This window comes from Aquila chrysaetos, chromosome 4 (assembly GCF_900496995.4).
Source record: "Aquila chrysaetos chrysaetos chromosome 4, bAquChr1.4, whole genome shotgun sequence".
NCBI classification, from domain to species: Eukaryota; Metazoa; Chordata; class Aves; order Accipitriformes; family Accipitridae; genus Aquila; species Aquila chrysaetos.
The window spans coordinates 72988409-73002797 of NC_044007.1; the positions used below are offsets into that span (position 1 = coordinate 72988409).

Sequence of the window (14389 nt, forward strand, 5' to 3'; positions counted from 1 at the left end):
TAGTTTTCTTCTGCATACATACGTGTGCTGAAGATAGCGCTTGAACTTTAAGTCTCTTACAAACTTTTTTGCCGTGTTCCTTCTTGATGAGTAAGCAGAACATTGTTGTTATGGTATGGAAAATTAAGTTGAAATTTCCATTTTGCATACAATTTTTCCATGAATATGGAAGGTCGATAAGGCTTTTGCTGAAAGAATCATATTTAAGTCATCATCTTTTTATTTAGAGTTTATTTAGAACTTAGTTTCTGGAAGTGTGGAACGCTTTTTCGTGCAAATCTAAGCGCAATGCTGACAAATCAGTGGTTTGAGCATACTTGGTCTGTAGAACACTTCAGCTTGCAAAGCAAATAACTGTTCTCAGCATTTGCTATTCTTTTGAAGCTGATGAAGCACTTGAGCTGCTACTTATAAGTTGGTTCTTATTAATTTTATATCAGAGTAATTTGAAGCTAAATGTTCATGTATCATACCGTGGAAATCCAGCTTAGGTATTTTGACAAATGGATGCTCTGTGTTTTGGTGGGAGCCTCACAGGGAGGTAATTGCAAGCCCCAAGTTTTCAGTTGCAAAGGAAGGTCTTAAAAATGCTTTTTCAGCTGGCACTGCTTCTCTAGTTTAGTTACTAATGATGAATTGGATTTGAGTCTTTAAAAAACATAGTACATTTCCTAACGTATACAAAAAAGTTAGTTGATACTTTCCACGTGAGCCAATGTTAAGAAGTGGTTTGCTTAAGGGTATGACTTTGTCAAACAGTTGAGCTGAAAGCTGAATGAGTTGGGAGGCTTTGTTTTGGCCTATCATGAGATGTGCAAAAGTGTTGAGAGCTTCCTGCTTGCTTTTCTTGATGTCAGGTCAAACATTTTGGGATAAGTGGTTTAAGGCAGTATTGTACTTCCAAAGATTTTTCCCATCTTTCTAAAGGAATAATTCAGTGTTGATTGAACAAAAGTAGTACATTCGTATTTAACTGTATTTTTAAAAGGTGCCTTCTTTCATTTTGGTGCTTGCTGAAATGTTCTGTAGTATAGCATTCCTGCTATCAAGTATAATGTTCAGATTTTATTCTTCTGTAAGTCATAGTCTCTCTATATCCTGACATTCCTTTCAAAATAGCAAGTACCTAGCTTACTTGTTACACTATTTTACCTTTAGTAACTTTTTTTTAGGGGTTCATTAGAAACTTAAACATTCTGAATGTTTTTGTATTGCTACCTAACTTTCGATGTATGCTAGGATGAGCTTCTGTATGGAAGATTCCTGTTTCATCCCTTTCTAGAATATTCAAACAAGAAATACTCTTCAACTCTGAACCAGCCAGGTATTGCAGGGAAGCAGAAGTTTATGCAACTGATGTCTTTCCAGTTACTGAAAATGCTAAATGGTTGAATTTATATCTGAATAGCTGATGGAGATTTCCAGTAGTTGAAGTTTCTCAGACCCTGAAGCATTCTGCCCGGTATCAGGTTAATAATCCTTCCCTCACGATGTTATGATGTAATTCACAATGTTCCGGGTCCAGCTGCTAAAGAGGTGCTTAAATTGAGATGCGAAACAGATACAGAATAACTGAAAAACAAACAACTGGAGAAAATAGAAGACATAATTATCATGTAGCAGGCCTGTTGAGATTTAGTGTAACAGCAATGGCAAGTCTCAAAATTTAAGAATTAGGTTGTTAGCTTCATGAGCATGCCAGTCTGCTACTGCTGCTGAAGTAAACAGTCTTTTCCTGGCCATTCTTTCCCTTCCTTAGGCATGTATTGTGAAAGAGATTGCAAAATTTTCTGGATTGCAGTACTTTTCTGTGCTAAATTAGCTCTAACCTGTACCCAAATGTGATGTTGTCAGAAAGGAGTGTGTGGATAGAAGCAAATGCTTAGGGATTAAGGGACATTATTATGCATTCCTTGAGCTGCAGTGCTGATTTTCAGTATTCTTGATTTTTTTTTTTTTACGTGATTTTAGGCATGATGTATATATAAACTGCGTACCTTGTTTCCTGCATACCAAAGTATCTTCTGGGTTTGTGCTTGTAAAAAGAAAGGCACTGCAAACAGCTGACTGACTCAGCAATTAGTAAACTAAGTGAAACAGGGTATTTCTAGGAAGAAACCTTAAGGTTTGGAGCATGATTTGGGAAACTGTATGCCAGATTGCTGCATTGTCAAAGGCTGCATTAAAACAGCAGTGCTTTTTTTAGAAAAGCTAATTCATTGGTTTATTGTCGCAGTTTCCTCATCCTTGTTATGACAGTGTTAATAGCTCTCAGTATTCTGTTTCCACTACCTGTTACTGATTTTACAGAAAGGGACAAGAAAGAAGTTAGGATCCCTATTACTAACTGATCCATTGTTTTGGAAACTTGATAACGTAACGTTTCCTGTGTTCCTTCATGGTAAACAAAATTTCCTGAAACAGGGACCGTTATCTCACCTGAAGCCAGAAAATGTTTGCCTGCCTGTTTCTACTTAGAAGAATGGAAGAAATTTTTTTGTTTAAAGCGATCTTCCTACTCTTGCAAATGAGAAATGATAGTCATTTGTCAGCTCAGCCAAATTTCAGATACTGTTGCAAGCAGCAGAGCTTTGCCTGGAGGCAGATGAAGATATACGAAACTAGAATTTCTGTGGGAGGGTTAGTATTTGTGTATGAAGACATATGCTCAGTCAAGCAGTTTGTTGTTTTAGAGTACGTATTCTCCTGTTGACACTGACAGACAGTCTTGCTGAAATGCTTTAAATCTGGCAGAAGGCAGCAAACCATTCGCTCTTCACTTCCATTTATTTTCCTCACCACAAAATTTTTGTTTTAAATAGAGCATTAATATTTCTAAAGAACTGAGTCCCCAGGCCAGACTTTTTTCCTAGGGGAGGTTCTACATATTACTTCTGTGCTCTAGGCTAAGTTTTTTCCAGAGGTTTACTTTTATGTGCTGTAAACTTACTGTTCCCTGAACTGAACTCCTCCTAATAAGCAGTGTGTTATTTTGGACTTTACTGGGCGACTAATGTTGTAATGTGTGATAATATAGGGCTTTGTAAAAGCTTGTGGACAAGAATACAATTTTCTCATTTTCCTCTTTGACTAACAAGTGCTAATTTCATCTTGCAAGATAATACTTCCTATTTGATTTGTGAGGGGTTTTTTATGGTTACATTTGGTTCCTGAGTTAGTAAATATACAAACAGCCTTTTTTAGCTCTGTATACAGCCATAAATTATTTGTTTTAGAGTGAGGACTCTAATATTTGTATTTCTTTCGCAATGAAGGTGTACAGCTGAATAGACACTAGACTGTCTCTTATGCCAGAGTGCTGGAAGAAATAATTTCTCAGTGTCTAAACAGACATAATTAGATGTGTGGAGCAGTGGTTTTACTTTGAGGACATTCTACCCCTTCGCACTTTATTATCTTCATGAGAAAATATCGTATCATTGAGATCCTTTGTAAATGTTGAAAAGCATTGCGTAAATTTGACATTTGCTTTTAAAATTTACCAGTTGATTTATTTCAAGTACTGCCTGTTGTGAATGGCAGGTCTTAGGATCTTGCTTAGATACCCCTCCCCACCACTTTTCTCACTTTAAGTAATATGCTATAGTGCATGCTATAATACTATATGTGTGGGAGATCTCCAAAAAAGCTAAGCCTTTGGTTAGAAGTAGAACAATTCTGTATTTCTCTTTCTCTACGTATAGGACAGAGTCGCCGTAATTTTATTATTCCACAGTTGCCTGTTGCCACTTGCAAACTGATTTCTTGGCCCGTGGAAGGCTGAGGTTGTGATCTTTTAGGCACCATTAAAGCAGCATATTTGAATGTCCATAATTTTGCATCCCTCTGATCATCTCTGAGGTAATGGGAAATATTTGTAGTTATCTCACTCACTGTAGTTCCATTAAAAATTATCAGTGGTAATGGAGAAACTGGGTATAACAATAACTCAGGTACTTTTTTTTTTTCCTAAACTCTGTTCTCCCACACCCTCCCCCTGTAAGCTTTCCTACTGTTTGTTTTTTTTGCATAGATGAGAAAACAAGAGGTTACAGATTATTCAGTTGAGTATTGTACCTGAGAATATAGCAGGTAGCTTTCCTGAAGCTCTCTGCTCACTATTGAAGAAAGCATTGATCATCATAGGGCATGTAATTTTACTGAACGTTTATGAGGGCAGTTGTGATTGATTTTAATGTAGTTATGTATTTAACTATTTTGTATTCATAATTAAATAGGATTTTTTTCCTCAGTAGGTCTGAGTACTTTTTCCTAATGAGTCAGGGAAGACTAGAAAAGGTTAAACAGAAAGCATCGTCTTTCTCAGTTGAAGGGATCCTATGTTTGTTTGCCAGTGTTAATGTCACTTACACTTTTTGTAGCAAGGAACAGTACTCTGAAAGCAGAAGTTGAGCCACATTCGTAAAAATTAAATGAAGTCATCCACTTGTGTGCATACCTATGCACATGTACACATCTATACAGGTAGCTGGGGTTAATGCCAGTTGGCATACTGGAGGGGCTTGATCTGCCTAGTTGCTGCTGCTTGCTTTAAGGCTGGTACCGTGCTCGCATTTTTTGAGGAAGAAGCCTGCTTGAGCTGTTATGATAAGTGATAATGATCTGAGGTCTCCTGAGCTTCATGTGACTTGCGGTGAAGAGTTGTCTGTGAGGTCTAAAGTCAGTGCTCTGTGCACAGGGAATGTGTTGTCTGTAATGTCAGGGGTGTCTATCTGCTCCTGCTCCCACCTGAGCTCTCGCGAGCAGGGGGAGAGAAGACAAGACTGGAGCCAAAACTACTGCGGAATAGGGTGGGAAAGTGGAGATTTTGAAAGGGAAGTACAGTTCGGTGTTTAAGTTTTCAGTAGCCCATTACAATAGAAATATTACCGGAAAACTAAATTACCCACTCTTTATAAACAAACAAAACAAACAGAAAACTTGTAGTTGACACTAAATCTTATTTTTTTGGCTTCTGAGTTCCTTCATAGTGAATGCTGTGTCAACTGAAGGAGCTGAGAGGTGTCTAATGCATTTTGCGCTGTGGCTCACATCCTCCATATGAATCTGTGCCGGTTGCTTTGCATACTTGTGAAACAATGAGGGTAGTGTTTCCTGGTGGCTAAAGAGAAGGTGCAGAGGGTGTCTGCCAGCTCGCAGCAGTCAACACACAACTCTTTGTTGACAGTCCCACCGCAGGCAAGCATGCCCGGACCATTGATGCTCCATGCTCGTACTTAAGGCTGATGTACGTTAATGCTGTCAAAGTAAACTGGTTTTGCCGATCGCTTTACTGTTTTTGAGTCATGATACTTCAGAAAGACTCCCGTCATCTTTACAGACCTGTTGTAGTGCTGCTCCTGATTTGCAAATAATTTGTTTCTTGTCTTTCTGGAGAGCAGTTGTGAGGTTATGAAACACAGCTTTTTTCTTTTTCAGGTTGTGCAATTCTGTGTAGGTACTGTTTGAATTATGAAAGAGGTATTTCTTACAGTCCAAAGAGATTTAGTAATGATGCTGAATATGACAGTAGACACTTTACTATTGAGAGCAGTAGATTGTCTTGTATTTTTATTTTTTTCTAGTGCTTTCCAGCAGCGTAGTACTCTCAAGCAAAGTGAAAATGAGCTTTGCTGTACTCTTGATTTGGGGGCGGGGAGGGGTGCATTTTACAGTTGACTTCTAAAAATAAGATTTACTTAAAAAACCCCCTGTGGGTTCAATCACTTGTGGTCTCTTTCATACAGCACTAGTGTTGGCTTGTATTGCTTTGAGTCAGTGCCCCCAGAAGGCAGCAGGTGGCCCATGAGAGGAAGGTGCTGCTGCGTGGTTTGCACGGCTGTACTTGCTAGAATCTTTGCTTGATCGGTGAACAGCCTATGGTGAAGGCCAAGAAAAGTAAGGGCATACACTTTAGATGTCAGCCTGATCGAAATAACTGTTACCTTGACAATTTTGTATAAGTTTGGGGGAGGTAGTATGATAGCAGTGTGTACTTTACACCTGTTAAACACATACCTGTGTTTGTGGTTTTGCTGATTGTATTATAAATGATGGCTACGAATCTTTTTTTTTTTTCTTTTTCTGACAAAGCGCATGCAGGAAATAAATCTTCGGATTGCTTTCATTAAGAGAGATTTATTCAAATGATTATTTCCCTTCTGTCTTTCTGTGTAAGATGATAAAGCCATGGAGATGTATGGAATAAAACCGTGGTGGTTTTGTTGTATGCTCTGGGGGTTTTTTATGTATTGTTGGTCACTTCAAGACCAACGGGTAGACGATGTGGTTTTCTCAGTTTTATAAATCTGTTTTCTCTGGAGTTTCATGGCAAACTAATAATTTTCTCCCCTCTTCACGCTTTCCTGTTCACTCCCTGGTTCTGATGTTTCTGACAATGTGCAGGGTCGTACCACTAGACTGAGCTGGTAGAAAAATAAGCTGATGAAATGGAGTTGGCTACATACTTTATGGCAGCTCTGTGATTTGGGGAGGTAAGGGGGGGAAGGTGTGTCACTGAATAAACACAAATTGACTGTACAGACTGGGAAGATAATGCATGACTAAAAAAAATCATACTGTCAATCCATATTATATTTAGGAAGAGGTGAAAGTGGTAAGGGGGATAAAGAGTGACAATTAGGAATAGATATTTCATTGTGCATAGGTAGCTCTGCATGATTGTTGCTGTTATTAACATTATATGTGTCAGAAGGAAGTTCTCTTGAATAATGGGAATGCAAATATTGAGACTGTTCAGTATAGACTCTTGAATAGGAGACAGTTATATTTTGCACTCTACAAACATTGTGGCTGTGAATCTGGTCAGCATATCAGAGTGGCTGGCTAAAATTTGTTTAGGTTTAAATAAAAGCTCAGAGTATTGGATTCCCCTGAAAAGTCAATTTTCAAAAAAACTGTTCGTCGTTGTTGGGTGCCATTTACAAAAGCTAAGGCACCCACTGTGCAGAGGGTCTGGTGCTTGTGATGACAGAACATTTAGCTGGTGGTAATGGAGTATAAAACAGGGCAGTAAAAACTATTGGCAAGGGAGATCTCGGCCTAGAATCATCCTCATCTAACTTTCATCCTGTGAAATACTTGGAGTTGATGTGAGAACTTCTTATTAACGGAAGTTGCTTGAATTCCAAATTCCAAAATCCCAGCTCCAACAATTTCATTTGAAGTCTGTAGGCTATTTGTATGCACAGTTTAAAGCAGAAGTAGCCTCCAGTTTAAATTGTGTAGCAGTGTAATGTGGTATGGAGCATTGAAAGCTAATGGCTACTGGTAGCCTTAATCTAAGTACTCATAACTGCTATTGCAGCAGATGCTTTCTTGGTTTTATTCACCTACGTATTCTGCTATTGGTGTCCAGGTCTCCTAACCCACTTGCCTGTCTACATCAGCAGTGGGCGTAGGTTACTTTTTTTCTGGGTTACTTTGGATTTACATCAAGAAAACGAAAGGGCACAGTGCATCTTCTTCACCTTGGTTTCTTTTGCCTGTTTCTGGCTAAAATGGCTTTTGTTTTGAGTTGGAACCATGAAATCACCAGCCAGTTCTGTGTGCTTACTGTGCCTTAATTTTTGTTCTTGCCAGGATATAATGGAAAATCCAGCTAGAGTAGAAACATGCTGAAGAGATGTAGTTACAGGTAAGACAGTCCTCTCTTTGAACATACAGTTTAGGGAAGCAAGTTTGGAAGCCTTATTGTGAAGATCAGAAATGCATAATCAAGCCAATCTAACATCCTCTGCAACAGGAAGCTTGTGGACTGGAGAAAGCCACATGTGATACTCTTACAGATCAAGCTAAGGAAACATGGCCTAGATAAAAAAAGCTATTTTAGGATGTGTGTAAAATCATTAGGTTAACAGTAGCCAGAATTTTATTTTTCAGTAGTTCACTTTCTGCAAGGGAAAGCATATTGTATGGGATTTTGCATAGTTGTTTCAGCTTATTGTTCTTGTTCATGAACTGGGTAATGAAATGGTTATGAAATCTGAAGACAAGATGTGTTTGGGAATAAATGCAGATACACGAAGCTGGGATGGCAATTCAGAAGAATCTTGAATGTTGGAAAGATGGGCTGAAAGAATAGGATGTGATTTAGAAGAATAAGTGAAATGCTTTATATTTAGGTCAAAATAACATAAAAATAAAAGATGGAGAACAACTGTATAAGTTGTTGCTGCTACCCCATTCCCCACCCCGATCTAGGACAAGCCATGGATTACAAAATGAGAGTTAACAATGCAGCATTGTTCAGAGTGAAGAGGTGTGTGTATGTATTGGCATGAATAAACAGTGGTATAATCTGGAGGACATGTAGAGTTGAACCTTCTGCTCTGTTCGGTATTGTAAGGTTAAAGTACTGTATTGGTTTTGGCCATTGTACTTCAAGAAAGATGTAGACACAGTTAATTTGCCTCTGGAGGGTAATAGTAATGACTGGTGATTTAGAAAAGATGGTATGTGCAGAAAGAATGATTGAATTGGCATTTTTGTAACCCAAAGAAAAGATCAAGGGATATTATAAGCCTTTAAGTGTGTGGAAGTTCACTACAAAAAAGAGAACATCTGCCCTTGGTAGATGTGTGTTGCTTACTAATGGCAACATGGACCATTCTCTGTGTGTCCTGCTTTCATTGTTCGCTTTTTGTTTGTGTGTTTTATAAGAGCTATTTCTGTCCAGTGTCTGGACAGCACTGAACAAAGAGCCTGTGGTCTTAGGATCCTTTGAAGAAATTAATAAATTAGCAAAATCATTAAAATATGGATCTTCATCTAACCAGATAGATATAAAGATAGATACGTCAGTTAAAACTCTTGAGCAGATAGAAGAAAACTTGCTCCCAGATTTGCCAGCTGCTTAGCCAGTGATGGAGTAGTTTCCCCATCTGTAAAAATGGATCATGTTCTCCACTTCTGTAAGGCACTTGAGTTTTACTGAAAAAAAGTGATATAAAAAAAGCTAATGTAACAGAAGCAACACTGACTTTTTGTGTGTGTGTGTGTATTGCCTGTTAAAGTGCAATGTGTAGAGCCTAGTCAGATATATCGTAGAATTCTGTGTGTTTAACATTCTTGAAGGCTGTGAGTGATTTGCTTTGATAAAGGCAGTTGGGTCTCTTCAGAATTATGTCATGATCTCTTAATATTTAACACTCTCAGAAAGGTAACAATCATGTGATTTATGCTAGATGTCCTGCTGGGTATGTCTTGGATCATCTTGTGAATCTGTATTTTTCTGGCCCTTTGAAACTTCCCTATTTTTTCCAGAGTTGGTAAAAATTGATATTATTTCCAGGAGATCCTTAGCCAGTTCTTTTAAAATTCAGACTGTAAGCTGCTTCTATGGATATAAAACTGCTTACTATTCCTATTCTATCAGTATGCTTTATCAATATTTTGGTAGTCTATCTTCAAATGGAGAACAAAATTAGGTGTTGAGATGTTTTTCCCTTTCTACTTTGACATGCAAAAAAAAAAAAAAAAGGGAAACTGCCAAGTATTGTACTTACTTCACCTGCCTCAGTACTGGGTTAATAATTTTGTTTCAGAATAAGCAGTTGACAAACATCTTTTCTATCACTGCCAATCTTAGCTTTCCTTACCATGTATTTCCTCCATACTGTCATGTTATCATAGTGTCAACGTCTTATTTTTTTTCTCACTTGTACATAATTTTTCACGTGGATAAGCAATACATAAAGCTAACAGTTTAAACAGGTAGAGCAGTAAACTTGAATAACTTAGTAGGCTCATATATAATATGGCAAATACAACACATAAGCTCATAATATATGGCAAATATTACTTGAGTGTAAGCAAGCTACAATTGCACTAAATTGAAAAAATCTGCTTTCTTGTCTGTTAAGATATATTGTTTACTTTTCAGCTGCTTAGAATTTCCTTCAGACATTGCTGTATTAACTGGGTAAAGGAAGAGATTTGAAGGAATTCATTCAATATTGCTAAAATTTTAACAGATAACACTTGGAAAGGCTCAGGCTTCGTTTTTCAGGTGTCACTTTTTTTTTTAGAAGTGAAAAAACATTACTTCTTAAGCATCAGATCTGTGTTAGTTTAATAACACCTTTTTTTTTACAAAAGCTGTCATTATAAATGCTAATGTTTAACTTGTGGGCGAGAGATGAAAGAATGTAAAAAACCCTACATCTATAAACTAGAATATGTATGGGAAAATGTAGTCCGAAAGAATGATCATCTGGGGAGCTGCTCATGTGAATGTGTGCCGTTGAGGAGGCTGTTTTCTAGCCTTATCAAGAACAATTCATAGTTTGTTGTGCTAAGTGTTCATGATTGGATAGAGGACGACATATATAGAACTCAAAAATAGATAACTGCTTATTTGGGAGGACAGGCAGTCCTCCCACTTAAATCATATCATCTGAAAGGCTAAAAAATTTTGATGACTTGTTCCACCTCTCCACACTACCCTGCATATGTTGTTTTCCTCACAGGCTCAGTTCCCTGCCTCTTTTAGAAGCAGTCTTTTGGCTCCTTCTCCCTTGCACAGGATTTTGGATTTTGAAGTCTTAAATACTGGGAAACTTTCCTCCCCTTCCCATTCCATCTCAAGCTCTGCCAGAATTGAGTCTGGAACTTATCTGAATCTCTGTTCTTCTTCTAGGACAGCCTTAAGACCTTGTGGATGGAAGACCTCTTTTGCTTCTACATTCATGTCAGAATGGCCTAGGTCAGTCTTGCTCTATGGTTCCTACCACAGGCTCTCTACAGCGATGCATCGGGATTTTGGCACCAGTGCTAGTGGACCATCCAGATGGCTGTAAACCTGCAGAGGAGGTTAGTACAAAATGTGATCCAGGAATTTTTGGCACTTTGGTCAGGTCTGTCTGCTTTGGATTATCTTAGAGCAAAGGGAGTGCTTAGAGACTGCATGTATGCTACCACTTTGTCATTGCATTGTATTGGGTTTGTGTGGCAAGGTTTTGGTAGCAGGCGGGTTCCAGGGGTGAATTCTGTGAGAAGCTGCTTAGAAGCTTCCCCTATATCTGACAGAGCTGATGCCAGCCGGCTCCAAGGTGGACCCGCTGCTGGCCAAGGCCGAGCCCATCAGCGATGGTGGTAGTGCCTCTGGGAGAACAGATTTAAAAAGGGGAAAAAGTTGCTGTGCAACAGCAACTGCAGCCAGAGAGAGGAGTGAGAACGTGAGACAAACAGCCCTGCAGCCCCCCAGGTCAGTGCAGAAGGAGGGGAGGAGATGCTCCAGGCGCTGGAGCAGAGATTCTCCTGCAGCCCGTGGTGATGAAGACCATGGTGAGGCAGGCTGTCCCCCTGCAGCCCAGGGAGGTCCACGGTGGAGCAGGGGGATGCCCGAAGGGGGCTGTGACACCGTGGGAAGCCTGCGCTGGAGCAGACTCCTGGCAGGACCTGTGGCCCCGTGGAGAGAGGAGCCCACGCTGGAGCAGGTTTGCTGGCAGGACTTGTGACCCCGCGGGGGACCCACACCAGAGCGGTCTGTGCCTGAAGGACTGCAGCCCGTGGGAGGGACCCCACGGTGGAGCAGGAGAAGAGTGAGGAGTCCTCCTCCCCCTGAGGAGGAAGGAGCGGCAGAGACAAGGTGTGATGAACTGACCCCAACCCCCATTCCCCGTCCCCCTGTGCTGCTGTGGAGGGGGTAGGTAGGGAATTCAGGAGTGAAGCTGTGCCTGGGAAGAAGGGAGGGGTGGGGGGAAGGTGTTTTGAGATTTGGTTTTATTTCTCGTTACCTTACTCTGATTTGATTTGTAATAAATTAAACTAATTTCCCTGAGTTGAGTCCGTTTTGCCCCTGACGGTAATTGGTGAGTGATCTCTCCCTGTCCTTATCTCGACCCACAAGCCCTTTGTTCTATTTTCTCTGCCCTGTCTAGCTGAGCAGGGCAGTGATAGACTGGCTTTGGTTGGCACCTGGCATCTAGCCAGGGTCAAACCACCACATACATATTCCATATTTTTCTGTTCTGTTTCATATTCCATATTTTCCTGGTGGACCAGTTCAGTTGTCTGCAGCTGTTAAACAGGTGTCCATAAGAATTCCTTTAGATATTAGCAGAAGCCTAATTTATCTGTTACTGTGATTTTCTCTGGGTATTGGAAAGTACAATATCCAAGTGGGTAAAGCACCCCATTTTCAATTCTCCTAAACTTACCTTTACTCTCAGTATATCATCTTGAAAAGAATGATCTAGGCCAGTGAGCTGGTATTCAGATCAATTTTCCATCCAGCCGAACTAAGCAGGCCTGTTTTTTATTTTCTGTGTTTCTACAGTAAACAGTTCCTTTAAAGCATCCTTGTCAGAGAAGAGATGACTTATTAAACTACCACTGTGCAGTCACTGGCTGCCCAACGAGGTGTTTAACAACTAAGTTCTTATCAAGCCTTCTCTCTGTGTGCATCTCCCACTTGCTACTGTTCTTTTTTTAAGCTTGATTGAAATAAGATGGAGAACCAAAGTTTAACAGGACAGACGAGCAAAGATGTGGTGTGACAAGTCCGTTTCCTTTGGCAGAAAAGATTAACCAGTTCAGTTGTATTTAGTGTGTTAAATGTTGTCCTCCACTTGATATCCTTGGTATTGACATCTTGTGCTTGATTTTTTTCTTTCCTGCAAATCTGTTAGCACCTTTCATAGGACTGGTTTCACAGACTGAGTTCTGAGGAACTCATTGGGGCTAACTTTGAAGTTCAGGTTCAGTGGGGTGAAAAGGAAAAAAGCCTGTTTCAGGTCTAAGTGGATCCCTTTCCAGTCAACTTCAAAAGATTGTAATCTGGCACTTACTCTTAAATTCAGTGCTTAAAAAGTATAGCTTGAACAAGCATCAGTTTAGGGGAGAGGGAAAAATATATCCAGAATTGCTACCTAATACTGTTAAATAATAGTAGAGGCTATTCAGAGTAAAAAAATTCAGGGTAAAAAGAAAAAGAAAAGCAAATTTTTATTTCTGGATTTACTGCTTATGACCTCTCAAGCTGTAGCTCCGCTATTCTTTCTTTCGCTGTAGGCCAGCCACCTCTTCTGTGGTTGTTGACTCTGATGGCGAGTTTACAGAGGTAACAGATTGGAGTGGAAATAACTGCTGTTGTGGGGAGGGGGATACCTGATTGCTCTGCATTCTTTGATCTGGGTCTGCACCGGGAGACTGGTGTGGCTGAAAAAACACAGTTCTTGGTTATTTTTCAGTTGTATCAGTTCCCTGATTGAGTTTCTTCATTGCTGTGTAAATTTTTGCTGGCGAAGCAGAAGGCTGGCATGTTGGAATGAGAGAGAAGATGGAGTAGCAACTACTTATGCAGTAGTGTGTTGGTGAATCTTTAACCATGGTCTAACCATGCGGTATGGCTTCTCAGCCATGTCTACTCCCTCTTGTTGTAAAGGTTCTAGTATATTCAGAGAAGTTGAAAATATTTCAGAAAAGTTACTGAAAAGTAATTGTAAATGAATTGGAGCACAGAATTTTAAAAGAGGCTTTAAAGAGTGTCTGATTTAATTTAAATTTAAAAAAGTGATTGTATTACTCAAATACTGTGGTCTCCAATTAATGTATAGCTGAATTTGCAAAACAGTTCCATCATATTCCCTTTTTTAATCTTTTTTGACAGATTAACCTTTCTTATGGTGACCTGTTTCTCTCATGGCTTCTAGTCAGGTATGAATTTTGAATTGTAAAAAAGCTTAAGTTGCTACCAGCTTTATGCCTTCAAAAATGATGTGTCAAATTAAATACATTAGCCGGTTTTTACAAAGTACCTGACAACTTCTGGAAAAAATTGGCAAAGTAGTAAGCACCTAAGGATTTGAAGAAACTTAAGTAATTTAGTGAAGTCGAATACATCTGTGGCATACCTAATATTCTACTGGTTGTTTTCTCTATGCAACTATGCAGAAAATTGTTAGCATCAATCTTATAGGTATCTGGGGAAAAAAAAGTGAACTCTTTCAAGAAATAATCTTTCTGCCTTAAATTACATATCACACTTCAGATTTCTCGGGACTGCTGCACAGCGCAACAAATAACAAATGCTAAATTTTATTTACTTTTTTTCCCTCACTGATGCAATGCAATCTTGATATGGCTATTTTATTTAAGTTTGCCAAACCTTTTTCATATTAGGATGAAAACTTATAAGTTAAGCCAGATGGAAAACATTTTTTTGGAATCACTAGCTGTAAGAGTATAGTCTTGAAATTTAATATGTGAATCTGCCATTTTTCTTTGAGTATTAAGAAATAAAATCCAGCAACATTTGAAAAGCATTTATTACAGAATGCTGCAAGTGTAGCATTTTGTTGTGAAAATTACTTTGTTTAAATACTTTCCATGATCTAAGTGAAAACTAATATTTTGCAGTTTTATT

The 14389-nt window shown here is 39.1% G+C and overlaps 1 protein-coding gene across 3 annotated transcripts in view; it reads left to right on the forward strand.

Annotated features, from left to right (window-relative positions):
- Positions 1 to 14389, forward strand: part of GALNT1 (polypeptide N-acetylgalactosaminyltransferase 1) — an 87146-nt gene that overhangs the window by 14743 nt on the left and 58014 nt on the right. The window contains exons 2-3 of one of the 3 annotated variants that reach the window (XM_030012075.2): positions 10661 to 10833; positions 13634 to 13680. The gene's annotated coding sequence lies outside the window, so the exon portion shown is untranslated. The remainder of the gene's footprint in view (positions 1 to 10660; positions 10834 to 13633; positions 13681 to 14389) is intronic. The other 2 variants (XM_041123064.1, XM_030012073.2) reach the window with 2 other exon arrangements.